This window comes from Tyto alba, unplaced genomic scaffold (assembly GCF_018691265.1).
Source record: "Tyto alba isolate M040663 unplaced genomic scaffold, T.alba_DEE_v4.0 Super-Scaffold_41, whole genome shotgun sequence".
NCBI lineage: Eukaryota > Metazoa > Chordata > Aves > Strigiformes > Tytonidae > Tyto > Tyto alba.
Window position 1 is genome coordinate 11,434,883 of NW_024881317.1, and position 13,978 is coordinate 11,448,860.

The 13,978-nt window shown below is 38.8% G+C and overlaps 1 protein-coding gene and 1 long non-coding RNA gene across 8 annotated transcripts in view; one reads left to right on the forward strand and one right to left on the reverse strand.

Annotated features, from left to right (window-relative positions):
• The window catches only part of PDE8A (phosphodiesterase 8A), a 142,739-nt gene that overhangs the window by 101,460 nt on the left and 27,301 nt on the right, over positions 1 to 13,978 (reverse strand). The window lies entirely within an intron of this gene.
• LOC122154551 lies at positions 1,840 to 12,240 on the forward strand. The gene is made up of 4 exons (XR_006166552.1): positions 1,840 to 1,905; positions 2,149 to 2,152; positions 7,118 to 7,123; positions 12,230 to 12,240. It is a non-coding gene; the product is annotated as an uncharacterized LOC122154551 (long non-coding RNA).

A 13,978-nucleotide genomic window follows, 5' to 3' on the forward strand; every position in this document is an offset into this window, starting at 1 on the left:
TCTCTGTTTTGTAAAGCGATGCAAAATATTTTGTGTCAACAGGGCTAACCCGCCTGGTATCTTGGTATGGCTGCCTGGACTGGGATACTGACCCTCACAGCATCTTCATATTTTGGAATCAAAATACCTCTACATTTTTAGGGGATGGAAAGGGAAAGGGTAGAGGTTGGAAGCCTAGTGGTGTGCCAAAAAAAATTAAGCACAATTTTAGTCTGTTCTGTAAAGTGTTTTGTGTGTTTTCTTAGGGCCTTATCCAAAAGCCCGTTGAAACCAATGGGAATCCCTCCAGGCCTAGGCATTAGCCTTTACACTACTTTACACATTTTTATCACTATCTCCAATTATATTCTTGTAACAACTGTGGACTCTGATACATAAAATATACCTACAATAATTCTGCTACAGGACTCCTCCAAGTCTGTTTTCCTGACGTCTACATGGTTGTGTTCAATGCCTTTGTTAAGAAAACAAATAAAATTATTGCTTTTTGTCTCTTAAAATGATTTGAGAGAAAAATAAAGAAACAGTGGGTGATAGGATTCAGTTAATCACTCAGTTTGGTCATGCCAACCATATTCTGTACTTGGATGGCAAATGATTTTGCTCACCTTACCATAAAACAGCTCATTTGTCCCATCAGTTGCACTGGTGTCCTAGAGCTATTACATTGTTCTGGAATGTAAGGGCCAAGTTATGAATCACCCTGCAGAGAGGGTGTCTCCTGCCTACACACTTGTGAGGTGGATGGCAGCAGGTATCACACACCAGTTCAAAGACCAAATAGATCCTTATAGAAAACAGGCAAAGATGCCCAAAAATACAGGCTGTTGTACTTCTGTACTGAAAGACTGCCCTCCTCTTGGGGCAATCCACTGACCAGGGTACAAGCCAGAACTTCACACTAAGAAGTATTACTTCATTCTGTGCATTGATTTTACAAAAATGCAGGATTTAGTTGTTTTGGAAATGCATGGCAGACTCATGTAAACTGTGTTTTTTGAATCTCAGCTGGTACAGCCTGTAGAAGAGCTGAATATTGGGCTATCACTGACCAGGTTCCAGTGCAGTTCTAGTAAAACAAAGGCAAATATTATTGCATTTGGTTTGGGTTTGCTGTGGTTAAAGGAGAAGTCTATTTAGAGGCTCAGAATTAGCATCAGAGATTATGGGTACTATGTAGGTGAGATCTTATCTTAGTGATATTACATCTTGTGGAAAATATGTAAATATATCAAGTTACATGTGCACACAAAAGCATTTCACAATTACAGTAGATATTTAGACAGTTGATCCCTTATACAACAAATACAAGTGATACAAGCTCTTAAAATTGCATGAAACAAGACTGCTTTTTTTGCCAAATTAGCTGGTAAACTAACTCAACAAGCCTTATCTTGCTCTTATCAGCCCACCTGTCTTTGCCCCTTTAATGTCAGACTTAAAAGAGGAAATGAGTACTTAACTGATAGTGCTTCTTCAAAGGAAATATTTGCTTCAGTTACCTTGCGTTTTTAATGAGATTGTTTAGTCACAGCTTGGCATCAGTTCCTATCATGCACCATGTCAAAGTTTTCAGGTTTTCAAAGCACAAAAACTCATGAAGTAGTTTGAACCAGCAAAAGTGAAATTGTTCCCAGTTGGCATAGAATCACAAAGATGATGTTTACTTCCCTTCTTTGGTCAGACCAGAAACAGAACTAACAGGAGAAAGTAATTCCTTTAATTGCAATCCCTGTGCCATCTTGTGGGGCCTGTTCATATAAGATTCTCTGCAATTCAGATTCAGCTAAGGGAGGAAGCACCCAACCAACTGCAATTTGCTCACGTTTAAAATGAAGGTGGGAGCTGCTTCTGGCAGATGCACCCATCCTGCTGAAGATGGGGCTTCCTGGCTGCTGAGATATAGTGGCTATTGATTTATTTTTTTGCTCCCTTGTTCTCAGGGTTTTACAGTAATTCAGGCCCTCAGCTAATGAGGGCTCATAGTGACCACAGATCAGATTTGCCTGGGGTATAAATGGAGTCCCCTGGGGGAGCCATTTTGAGCTGGTCCCCCCATGCAGCAGCACACTACAGTCAAGGATTCTCCCCTTGGGTAAGGATGCCACCCTAGGAAACTTCTCTAGGTTGAAAGCCCTCACTTTTTAGGTGAGTGATCAAGCATTCTGGATTGTCGTTAACTCATAGGAGTTTACTAAATCTTGTGCAGTAGTAGTTTTTTCCTCTCAGAGACATTTAGATTGGCTGTTTATGAATAATTGCTAGAGTGCCAATCAATTGTATCTAAAATAAATTTTAATTATTGTCTGTTTATTTTGAGAGCCTCTGCAACACTGCTGAAGTAGCATCAGCACATCAGTGATCCCTAATTTACTATTATGTCATGCTAGTGAAAACTTAGTAATACTGTACCTCTCTGACCGGGTGGCCTCTTTTGTCAAAGAGGAGGATAAAAGATGCTAGAATATATTTTTATTGGCTCTTTGTTTTCCTATAGGCCCCAAATAAAACATATTACTTTGTATGGCTCTGAGTCAGCACACAGTATATGCATTTTTGACAAGCAGGGCATCTATCATGCACAAAGACAAAAGCCCTGAAAACACTGACTTAAAACAAAAGTATGGCTCCTACCACCATCTCAAACCCTCTCACAGTGCACAAGGGTAAGCAAGTGACCTGTAGCTGAAATAAGTCTTGCATGCGAACTCTTTAAAAAAAAAAAAAAAAAAAGGAAACTACTTATGAATATTTTAGATCAATACCCATGATCAAAACAGATTTCTTATAAGTTTTTCCCTTCAGTAAACACCAGAATGGTTTTATAAGGCAAATAGCAGAAATCACTGGAAGCCTTATAGTATAACAGAAGCACACCCCTGCCTTTACACCTTGCCATTCAAGGGACAAAAGCTACCTCAGCAACTGAAAGGGGACCCTCTCTAATAATACGTATTTTCACCTCTTTTGTTCTTCTCCCTCCACTCTAACCTTTTTTAATCTTAGAGTAGTGAAAATGTTTGGGACAGCACTGAAATTGTCATTTGTAACGGTGGGGGAAAAAAAAAAAAAAAAGTGTAAACCCCTGAGGCACAAAAGTAGACACTTTCTTGTTTATATAAACCAACTACCCTTGATCTTCACAGGAAGCTGGTCTGAGGCTTGTCCTGTTTGCCCCTTCTCAGCAGCAGAAAACATTCAAACCCTGGACAGCACCTTTATATTTTAACTGGTCATCCAAAATAGAAGAGGGGGGAAAGAGGTGAAGTAGAAAGAGAAAAGCAACATCCAGGAAGTGCCATTTCTCTTTTGCTTTGATCAGTGGGCTGCCATGGTGCTACTGTCTGGAAGGACAGCAAACAGGACAAAACCAATCAAAAATTATCAGCTGCAGAAGGAACAAGAAAAGCAAGTTACTGCAGTGGGATGCTGGACACCTCTCTGAGAGCAGCTGGAGGTGCAGTTACACAGCAATCAGAAAGCATCCAGCCATATGCAGAACAAGGCACTTGACAAGAGATTTCTCAGACTCAAAATAGATTTGACCTTAAGATTCTCTTCTGAACATCCAGAACAAATGAAGTCATCATATATAAATTCTTCTGCCTCGTGAATGCCTCTTGAACTCTATACTGGTGTAAGGCTTACTAAATATGTGGAGCAAACGCTTTGCCTCCCTCATCCTGAAATGCAGCTTAGAAATCAGATCCAAAGACTCCCATCAAAGACCAAAGCACCATTAAACTCCGACGCCTCCTTGCCACACAGAGTCAGTCCTGCAACCACCCGGGCAGTGCCATGGGGCAGAGGCTCCATGGGCCCGGCTGCCCGGGTGCGCAGGATCCCCGAGCCCCAGCTCTGCAGCGGGCGAGCACCTGTGTCTGTCGGACCGTGCTCCCTGCGCAGTGGTGCTGAGCAGCAATACTGACGTTGGGAGTCATTACTTCAATCATGGACTTCTTTAGAAAGAGGGAAAAGCTGCAACACAATTAAGCGCTACCAAGGGCTTGTACCACTGCCGTAAGAGAGTACTGTGAAGTTGCACAATGAAACACCTCACTATCAAGGAACGTTTGTTGGGATTCCTCCAGTAAAGTGTTGGTCCACAGCCTTCTGTACCAGCACCTCCTCCCAAGTAGTACCTTCTATCATGCTTTAACCACATCGAATTTCACAAATTATCAAAGCAAAAGTTGTAACTTTTTTTTTTTTTAAATTTTTTAATCTGTGTTAATTTTCAGGCCATGATCCAGCTCTCTTCCTTTCCCAAACACTGAAATAAAACTAGTAGCTAATGAAAAAAACAAAACAAAACAAACCCACAAAAAAACAACCAACTTTAAACCCCACTGGAAGCTCCCCTCATATTGCTGAGCCATTATTTTTCTTGTATTTTATCCCAGCATCCCATTTCCGAAAAGGTGGGAGTAGATTTTGCTTTTCAAGAAAAATAAACTTATCTAACTTTTGTATATAGTTTCTGTGGCAAACACAGAGCTCTAAGAACCACCCCCAGCCTCAATTCCTCTGGAGCAATACTTAACAATATTCCTCCTCCAGTGACTGAATGGTTTCATTCATCTGAATGGGCTGTGGGTCAAGCAATACTTTAGGGGGAACTGCTAAAGGAGCCTTCAAAGACAAAATGAATGTACAGGTAGAAAAGCAGAGACTCTTTTCAACACAAATCCAGAGAAAGAAACTAGAGGCTCTGCCATGCCACTAATGACCTGGGGTATTTCAGAGAAGCTTCATTTTGTTCACTGCCACAAGAGCTTTGAATGAATATATCCTGACTTCCTCTTTCCTTGTAGGGAAGACAATATTCCCAGCAACTGATGTGATAGGAAGGGTACAAAAAAAATATGTTATGTCTAAAAATTCTATATAGTGACCAAACTGCTAAAGATGACAGAACTGCCAACAAAAATAAGAAGTTTCTCAGCAAAAAACAGCCCCAATTTCAGGGGACTAGAGTATAATAATTATGGTAAACTTTTTCTTTTTGCCCAGCAAAGAGGCTGAAATGGTAAAACCAAAATAGCATCAGGCCTGGAAGAAGATGACATAAAAAATTAAAACATGTTCAGCAAAGGACCCATATGCCTGTTCTATTCAAGTTCTTTGACCGCGTCAGTAAACTAGTGTATTAAAAAAAACCCAAACAAACTCTGGATACTGTAGTTTAGGCTTCCAAACTGACAAGACACCCCCAACCCCCCGCCCCCCCCAAAAAAAAGATGCATTAGAAAGTAACCATAGGCTAAATGAAGGTACCACCATAGATCAAAAGGGAAAAAAACAAAAAAGACAGTAAAATGCACAGTTTTCATTATCTAAACAAGAATGTGTTGCATATCATTTCATGTCAGTATTTGTTTCCAATATTCTATTTACCATTGGCACCATCAGCACAGCTCTAATGGAAGGAGCAGTTTGCCTCCATCAGCCCACAGAGCAGCTCCTCTCCCTTCCTCTGTCCACATACAACCAGGCCCACAGGAAGATGGATGCAGCGGCCTGCAGGTATGACACAGTACAGCCATTCCCATGTAGGTCAAGACACTTTCAGTAGCATTAGCACTAAACTTCTAAATCTCCTTCAATTTGTTTAATGACATGTCCCTGGGAAAACAGCAGTCAGAGAGATTCTTATTAAATAAGATATAACTTGACCTACAGGTGAGTTAGGCTCAACCATGTTGTTGTGTCTTAATCAGTGGAACCAGGATTTCAAATTCCTACCTGCTGTATAACCTTTTTAAATTTTATTTTTAAGGCTGAACCAAATAGAGTCTTATTTTTCATCTTATGAGTTATGCTAAAAAGCAAAGGCAAATAGCTTTGGGTCTTATTTTGGCATGTATTTTAATAATTGCATTAAATTTAAAGTAATAATATGTAGACAACCCTAAAGATGCCAGAGAAAAATCAAAAGCAAACACAATAAAGTACATAAACCATTTTGCACTAATTTATAAATCTAGGCTTAGATTTCTAATCAGTTTAGTGGTAATTGCATCATTGTTAACTTCCAAAGTCAGCTCTTGCAAACACTTGCTTGTGTATAGCCTCTGGAGGATCTCAGCCTTATATGCTGTAAGGAACTGAAGCTGAACTCCTTCAGGCAAACTGAAGTACTTCATTCTGAGGCTGATGCCAAAGAAATTCCAGCATGTATGTCCATAAAAGAAGAGTTAAGATCTCCTGAGGCAGCCAACCAATACAACTGCTGCTTACTTACTTATTATTCATTACTTGTACTGTGATAGAGCCCAAGAACTCCAATCATATGCCGGAGCTCATTCTGCTAGATGCTGTACAAACACATAAGAGTCTTTAGCCCGAGGAGTTTACAGTCTGATCATTAGTTAAGTAAAATCACTCAGCCAGAGACACCACTGTATAATCTTCCTTGACCATAAACTCACCTTTTATCTCACTCTAACAGCACTACCTCTGTAACAACTAAAATAAGGGACTCCTGGATTGCAATTTGGAAAAATAAAATCAAGAGGAAATTAAAGCCTTGCCAAGTCACCCATAAACACAAATGTATACCTGTTAGCACAAAAGAAGTACCACCTCAAAAAGCACTTTCATAGACTAGTCCTTATTCACTGTCTGTCCTTGGGCTACTTGCTTTTTTGAAATGCAAATAAATTAGCAGCAATCAGCATGATAAAGAGCAGGAGACAGTAGGCTTTACTCAGGCCTCTAATTCTTAGTGACATTCTTAAAGAATGATATATCAGATGACTATAATTCTTTCTAAGACTCTGTTCACATTATATCATTCAGCAATCACATTTTTGCAATGTTACTGCATTTCTAGTAACACACTCATGAGCACACTAAATTCACTCAATCTACCCACCTGTTAGCCACCACTATCTAAGCAAATTTATTTGAACTTTTTTGAAAAAACTTCTCACCAGATAACTCATCTCTTCAGCTTAAAAAATGGTTTTCATCCCTCAAACAGAACCCTTTTTATCTCTACACTGAAGAGGCTATTCCGTTTTTTCCCACACCAGCAGATTTAGAACTCAAAAAAAAAAAAAAAAGCAGCCACATTTCCTAAAGTTTTGATCTGTTTTGAAATGAATCTCCATAGCTGCCAGTCCACAAAGAGGAAAAAAGGTTACCCATGGCAAATATTCAAAAAAAGTGTGCACGCTCTGCAGTATTCAAAGGAGACAGAGCTTGAGGTCTCCCCTCAACCAAAGACAGAAATGTTCAGATTTTTTCTTTCAGCAACTGCCAAATCCCTGGTTCATTATTTTTCATGTGGGGTCTATTGCATGTACTACACAGTCCAGTTTTCTCCCTCCTCTCTATTCACTTTCCTTACTATTTCTGTTCATTTTCTGGTTTCCATTTTCTCCCGCTTCACTTTCCCATTTCCATTTTTTTTTGCCACAGGTTCCTTCCCAACTCTCAGAATACTTTGCCTTTGGGTTTCTTTCCTTTTTATGATCACAGAGTTATCTCTTCACTGTCCCTGCCCACATTGTCAAGCCCTTCTCTCCATTTATACCCACATTTTTTACCTGGTCAACCTGGCACAGGAGCCCTGGGAGATCCAAGCATGTTCCAAAGGGAAGAGATGGCAGTGTTTTGGTGGCTGATCTGCTGACCAAATGAGTTTGAGAGTGTCACTCTGCAGACATGAGCTGACTATGCATGAAGTGCTGGCTTCCCATTTCCACAGCAGGCCAGTTTCCCCTTGCACTGGTAAGCCTCCTGCAAGGCTGAAATCTGCATCTTTTAAGGTTGTATAGACTGAAAAACCTCAAATATTTTCTGTGGGATAGAGCCCTAACTAAGGGCTCTATTCACCTGAAATGTGATGCCATGGGCTTCCACAACCCAGCATGTAGGCAGACTGCACTTGATAAATGTCTGTTTATCGTAACTGCACAAGTCAGCTCTGCTTTTCCAACCTCTTTCTCCCTCAAGATTAGGAAAGTAAAGGTCACATTTTAAAAAGGCAGGCCTTTGAAGTGAATTTTTTAAAAAATGCTAGCAACTAAACTCTGTATGAAAATATCCCATTCTTTTCCATAAAATTAGGCTGCACTAAACCAACATATTCTTCTTTAAAGAGCTGGTACATTTCTAACAATGGCCTAAAAACTATTTAGTTACACTGATAAACAGAGGGTAAAAAAACAACAAAACCAACAACACTCTGCTACTGAGAAAGGAAGCCCCAAAATACAGAACTGCAAATTCCAACATGGGAATGCATTCAGATCATATTCCACCCAAAATTCTTACACTAATTAGAGACTGATTTTTACAAGGCTTCAAATCCTCTGTGCGTCAGTGCTAGGCTACTAGTTTTATCACTCTGTAGACAAAGATTCATCTTCTGCTGAAATCAGTACGAACAATCTGTTGCACTCCAGCCACTACTACACCCTTCAGACACAGTCATACTCTTTTTTAAAGAGACACAGAAGTCCTCACCAATACCCTTCATCACCTCAGTAGAGACAGCACTTTGGAGTGGCACAAAGGCAAAGCCTTCCTCAGCACTGGGGGACAGAGCAGAACTTGTACTTTCCCTTCTCTGTGCCTAACAGGAGGGTCTGGCTTATTTTCACCAGCTATGCTGCACCTTTTACTAACGCAAAGTGTGTTTCTTCTTAACATTTAAAATCTGCTCAAAGGTTTCCTTAATTCTCTATTTATTCCAAAATCTTTAAGGGTAAAAATGCTACTGTTAGGCCAGAGGCAAATTTTTAGTTTCTTAAGAGCATATTTGCACAGTTAAAATGCCATCTTAATCTGCTATCACTCTTTGTTCCACTGTATCTTTCCTGACTTTCCAGGCAAGGAATATACAGCCAATAATTCTATCCTCCTGACTACGCCTTGGGGTCTGGCAAAGAGCAGCTGAGAAGGACATTTTACATATTTACGATTAAAAGATAACCGATAACCAGGATACAGATGTTGGTCTCTGCTGGCCAGCGCACAGTGCAATTATTATTCCATTTATAGAAAGAGATGTTGTCCTGCCTTTTCCAGCCAACCAAAAGGTCTTCCATAAAATGCTCAAATACTCTGAAGAGAGGCATTCAAAACAAGGAACGAAAAGGGAACGAATCATATTTGCTCCACAATTATTGCATTATATAAATTTAATATGACCTTAACCCTACAGCATCATCCATTCCCACAAACTCCTAGGCTCACTCAGTCAGGGTGCCTCTGTGGCTCGGCACTGGCTCCCGAACTGGTGCGTACAGACAGTGCTGCAGCACCCAAGTGAAAAGCAAAATATGGGCTAGAAGAGAGTCAAGATCAGTCTTTTCACACCTGCAGCCCAGGGCTCGTTCTAATGAGGTCAATGGGAACAGGCAGTAATTGTTTAAGCCAAATGAATTCTGATAGTGTTAATAAAGCTCTTCTCTCTCTGAGTGTGATCTTGGAAAACCTTCTGAATTTGTTTAAAGACCCAAATAGTATTCTAATTCCCTGCATTCCTGGCAAAGAGTAATGCAGACAAAGCGCAGAGTTTCTTCTGGTGTTTTTTGGTTGGTGAGACTTTAGGCTGGGGGAAAGGGATATAATAAAAATAAGTAATAGGGCTGAAAGGCAGGGGGGTTTCAAAATACCAAATGTATAAAAATGATAGTTACCAGGCTGAGGAATAGCCCATAGCTTCAACAATTATTAAGACAATTTTAACTGTTTGACATCTGGCATCTGACTATAATATTTTAATGATTTATCTTAATAAATTGTCAGCTTAATAAATCCACTCGCTCTTTTATACCAGTAAGTGATACATTTTGGCAAAAAGTGTCCACAATTCCATAAAGGAAAAAACAGGTTAGAAATACTTGGAAAAGATATAACAATCACTACAAATGAAAGTGTGAAATGTATAACTTCACACTGAGTGCTCAGATTCTGCACACCAATACATTATTAATTTTTTTTTTTAGCTGTGGACTGGGAAAATGTATAAACTGTTAATCCATTATATAAGGTCATTTCCTCTGAGTATTTTTAAACAATGGAAAACCAGAACTTACTGAGTTTAAAAATAACTGTCTACCAACATTTCAGTTTACTTTTAAAATATGCTTCTTGCAGCCCTCGAAATACTATGTATGTATCAGTCATTTGTTTACTAATAGTCATAAAAAAATCATAAAGATTAAGTTATGTCTTTCCTATTAACATCACATGTTTATAATTATACTATGTATGTCATTCTCAAGCATTGGTGGAACTTGACACAAATGTGATTTTTTCCAATCCTTTTGCCTTTTCTCCCTTTTGCATGAACAGCTTCTTATTTCCTGAAATGTACAATATGCAGTAATTTTAATTTTCTCCTCTAATTGTAAACACTGCTTGTTCCCATATAATGTCAACATCATTTATATGATAGAAAAATATTTACAGTCAGATAATTAAAACAAACAAAGAAAACTAATAAAGAGAGCTACCCATCACAAAGTTGTTCCTCCTCGAAGTATTTTCTTCCACAAAGCCTCAAATCAGATTTGATTCTTAAGGACAGCACAGATCATTATCAAGTTCCTGGTCCCAAGATATTACAGATTTTAAGAAAAAACACTTCCAGAGTTTTAGCATGGCCCAAATACATATTTTTAAATGGTACCACACTTCGAAACAATGGCATTATTTTGACTGAAGATTTCACACACAAGCACACAGTACCCCTGAGGCAGACTCCTGAGTGACAAATTAAAGTCATTGCTTGAAGTCTGATGAAATAACAATAAAACAAAAAACAGAGCTTGCTAGCGTACTGCGTCAGATAAGATTTACAGCAAGTGACTCTACAAACCCCACCACAAAATAAATTCCTACAACATTACGTCTGCTTGGGCCTTAGTTAATTTAATGCCATTTCAGTTGAACCTTACTGGTTTCAGCTTGTAAACTCCACCAGGTTTCCACACAGGGCCGGAAACTAGGTTGACTTGGATGAGCTGCACAGGATCAATACTGGGAAAACACTGGCTGCCGACCCAGCATCACTTCCATTGTCTCAGCGTGCTTCCCACGTGCATACTGCATGAGCAAAATTCTTTTAGTTCAGAGGAAACCCTAAACCAAGCAGTACCTACTACATCAAAAGATTATATGAAGAGAAGCATGCATGTCACCCTTCCATTGTCTTAATTTCAAAAGAATAAAAGGAATAAAAAGTATAAAAGGACAAAAATCATTACGCACATCATAGTTCTCTAACAAAGCAGAAGCTTCTGGTACTGCAAAAAAAATCTCAGAAATGATAGTTTAATAAATCATTCATTCACTCATTTCCTGAAGGTAGTACTTTCTGAATATACCCCTCTTCCCCTTTTTACTAGCACCCCATTATATAACTACTTTATTACTGGTTTTATTTAAGAGTTAGAATGCAAAGTTCTGGACAGCAGTGCAGGCACTATTAGCTCATTTAATGGCAAACTGTTCCAAGAATAGTAATTTCATTTCAGCTCTTTTGCAAAATCACTGCTTTGTTATTGTCTGCATTTGAAGAATTACAATTTTAAAAATTATTTTTCACTTTCACAAAATTCATGTGGGTAGGATTATGTAATATCCCTTATCTGGAAAAAAAAAAAAAATCCAGATCAGAAAATTCACCCAGATATCCAAGCCACTGAGATTCCTAATTTAATGGTATATTGCTGAATAGCTCTAAAGTCTCCACAACAAACAGAATGGTTAAAAATATCAGAAGAAAAAATTTAATCATTTGAAAATAGATGCCATAAGTAGCACTACTATTAAAAATTACATTTCAGTTGTCTACACAAGACTTCTAAGGTAGTTTAAGATTATCACAAACTACTATAAATCTCACAGCTTTGTGTATTAAGATGTTACATTGTCATTCTCAAAAATACTCTGTTATTGTTAAAAAGGGGGAAATAAATAGTCTGGGATTTTGTAACAAAGCACCAGCAAATTTTACATTACATACACAACTGGATAGCTGCAATGTTTACAGAAAGCCAGTCATTTAAACACCCGCTGAAGGTTCTTAAATCTTTGTTGCTGACAAGACCTTCAACTGGTCAAATTTTTTCTAATACACTGCCTGAGTTTGTGTAGAAATACAATTATACAACATGCAACAGAAGGTGGGAGATGAAAGTTAATTCAGAAATGGTCTTAGCCAGGCAGCATTAGCTTCTGCTTCGGATTTCATACTCCTTAAAGAAAGATTCCTTTTTCCAAAGGAAAAACAACACTGGGTTTAAGGATATACCTCAAACGCAGAGAAATGAAAGAAACTTACTTGTCCTGGAATTCCACTAAATTGCAAAAAATTCAACAACTTGTACTCTCCCAAGGATTTAATCCGGTTTTGATCTTTAAATGCAATCGTTGCTGCACAGATTTAAATTACCTTTAGCCCTCTACTGCTTACCTGCAGAGACAGCTACTGTTTCTCAGCAGTAGCTTCTATTTTACTTAAAAATGTAAGAAGTAGCTTTGTTACAATTCTAGCCTGACTTCACCAGTTACCGACCGCCTCCTCCAGAGCCCTTTCAACCCACAGCAGATTTACCCTGTGCGCTCAGATCGGCGAAACCCGTGCCAGGGCACCTACAGAGTTTGCTCACAGGAGGAAGGCTCCAAGCATCACACGGCACGCACAAGGCCAGTACCATTCTTTCACACTCTAACTGGGAGTGTGAGTAGCTGGGACCAGGCAGCCATAGGGGTGGCAGAGGTGCTTCCCTACAGCACGTTCAGCTCCCTCTCCCCAGGCGCTCCCTCCAGGCCACCTCCTTCCCTCCTCCCTCCCCGACCGGCTCCTGCTGCTGGTTTTCTGAAGGTTATCTGAACATGAGAATCACCTAGAGACTTTTTTTCCCAAATAATCAGCATTTTTAAACTGCAAATTATCTGCAGTGCATGAAGAATGACATGATGTTTAAAATCTCCTTTTCAGTAAGATGCATTAGCAAACAAATGTATATTCATATAAGAAAATTATGATCATTCTTATTTTGGACATAAACTTAATATTTTATAAAAAATAGTTTTATTTAAACCTTACTAACACTGAATGATTGTGAAAAAAAAATATTTGTTTGTTAAACATAAGAGATTTACATCCTTATGAAACTACTTTGCTTTAAAATTGTTTTGCTCTAAATCTCAGGCCTGACAGAATAAATTTCTACTCTGGTTAGAAAAAGTATCAGCTTACCATTTCTTCTTCTGGGTACAATACTTTCAACACAAAATTTGGTTTTTGTTAACAGCATGGCTTGAATGACTTTAAGGCAAGAAAAGGGACACATAATCTTTTTTCTTACGAGTTAACTTTTTCTTAAAATGGTTTCATATTAAACAACATACTGACATTCTGCATCTCTTCTTTGTGTACATAAGAACCTGACCAAACTGGATACACTTACAAATTGCTTTATTTTTCTTAGTGACATTTCTTTAAATTGATATTTTTTCATGGCATGCTCTTAAAAAGCAAGCTTATTATCTAGAAAATATGCCATATTTGCTAACTCTTTTGCTCCACTTGCTTTATGGAAAGGAAAAGAGCCCTATTTTCCACAAACGGCTGTGGTTTTCATGTCACTGAAGGGCACATAGCTTGGCTGTACACCCTACCCACTGAATCACCAGAAACTGGACTTGGCTGCAGAATGCAGTTTTTTGTTAGATACACATGTGATTGACACAGACCAACAATCTTGGGTAGAGGGCTCATGCTAATCAGCCACATGCACAAACAAGAGCACTCAACCCACACAAGTTTATCCAGTTTTCATGGGCCAGAAAATAGCTTTTCATGTCCAGAATGTTGATTTTTAGGAGTACTAACTATTCCTCCTTTCTTTTTTGCCACATGGCTCAAGAGCCATGTTTATGTTCCTGTCTAGAAACACCAAGGAAGCTTTCATTTAACAAAACCATTTTCTTTTAATATCTAAACTCTGCC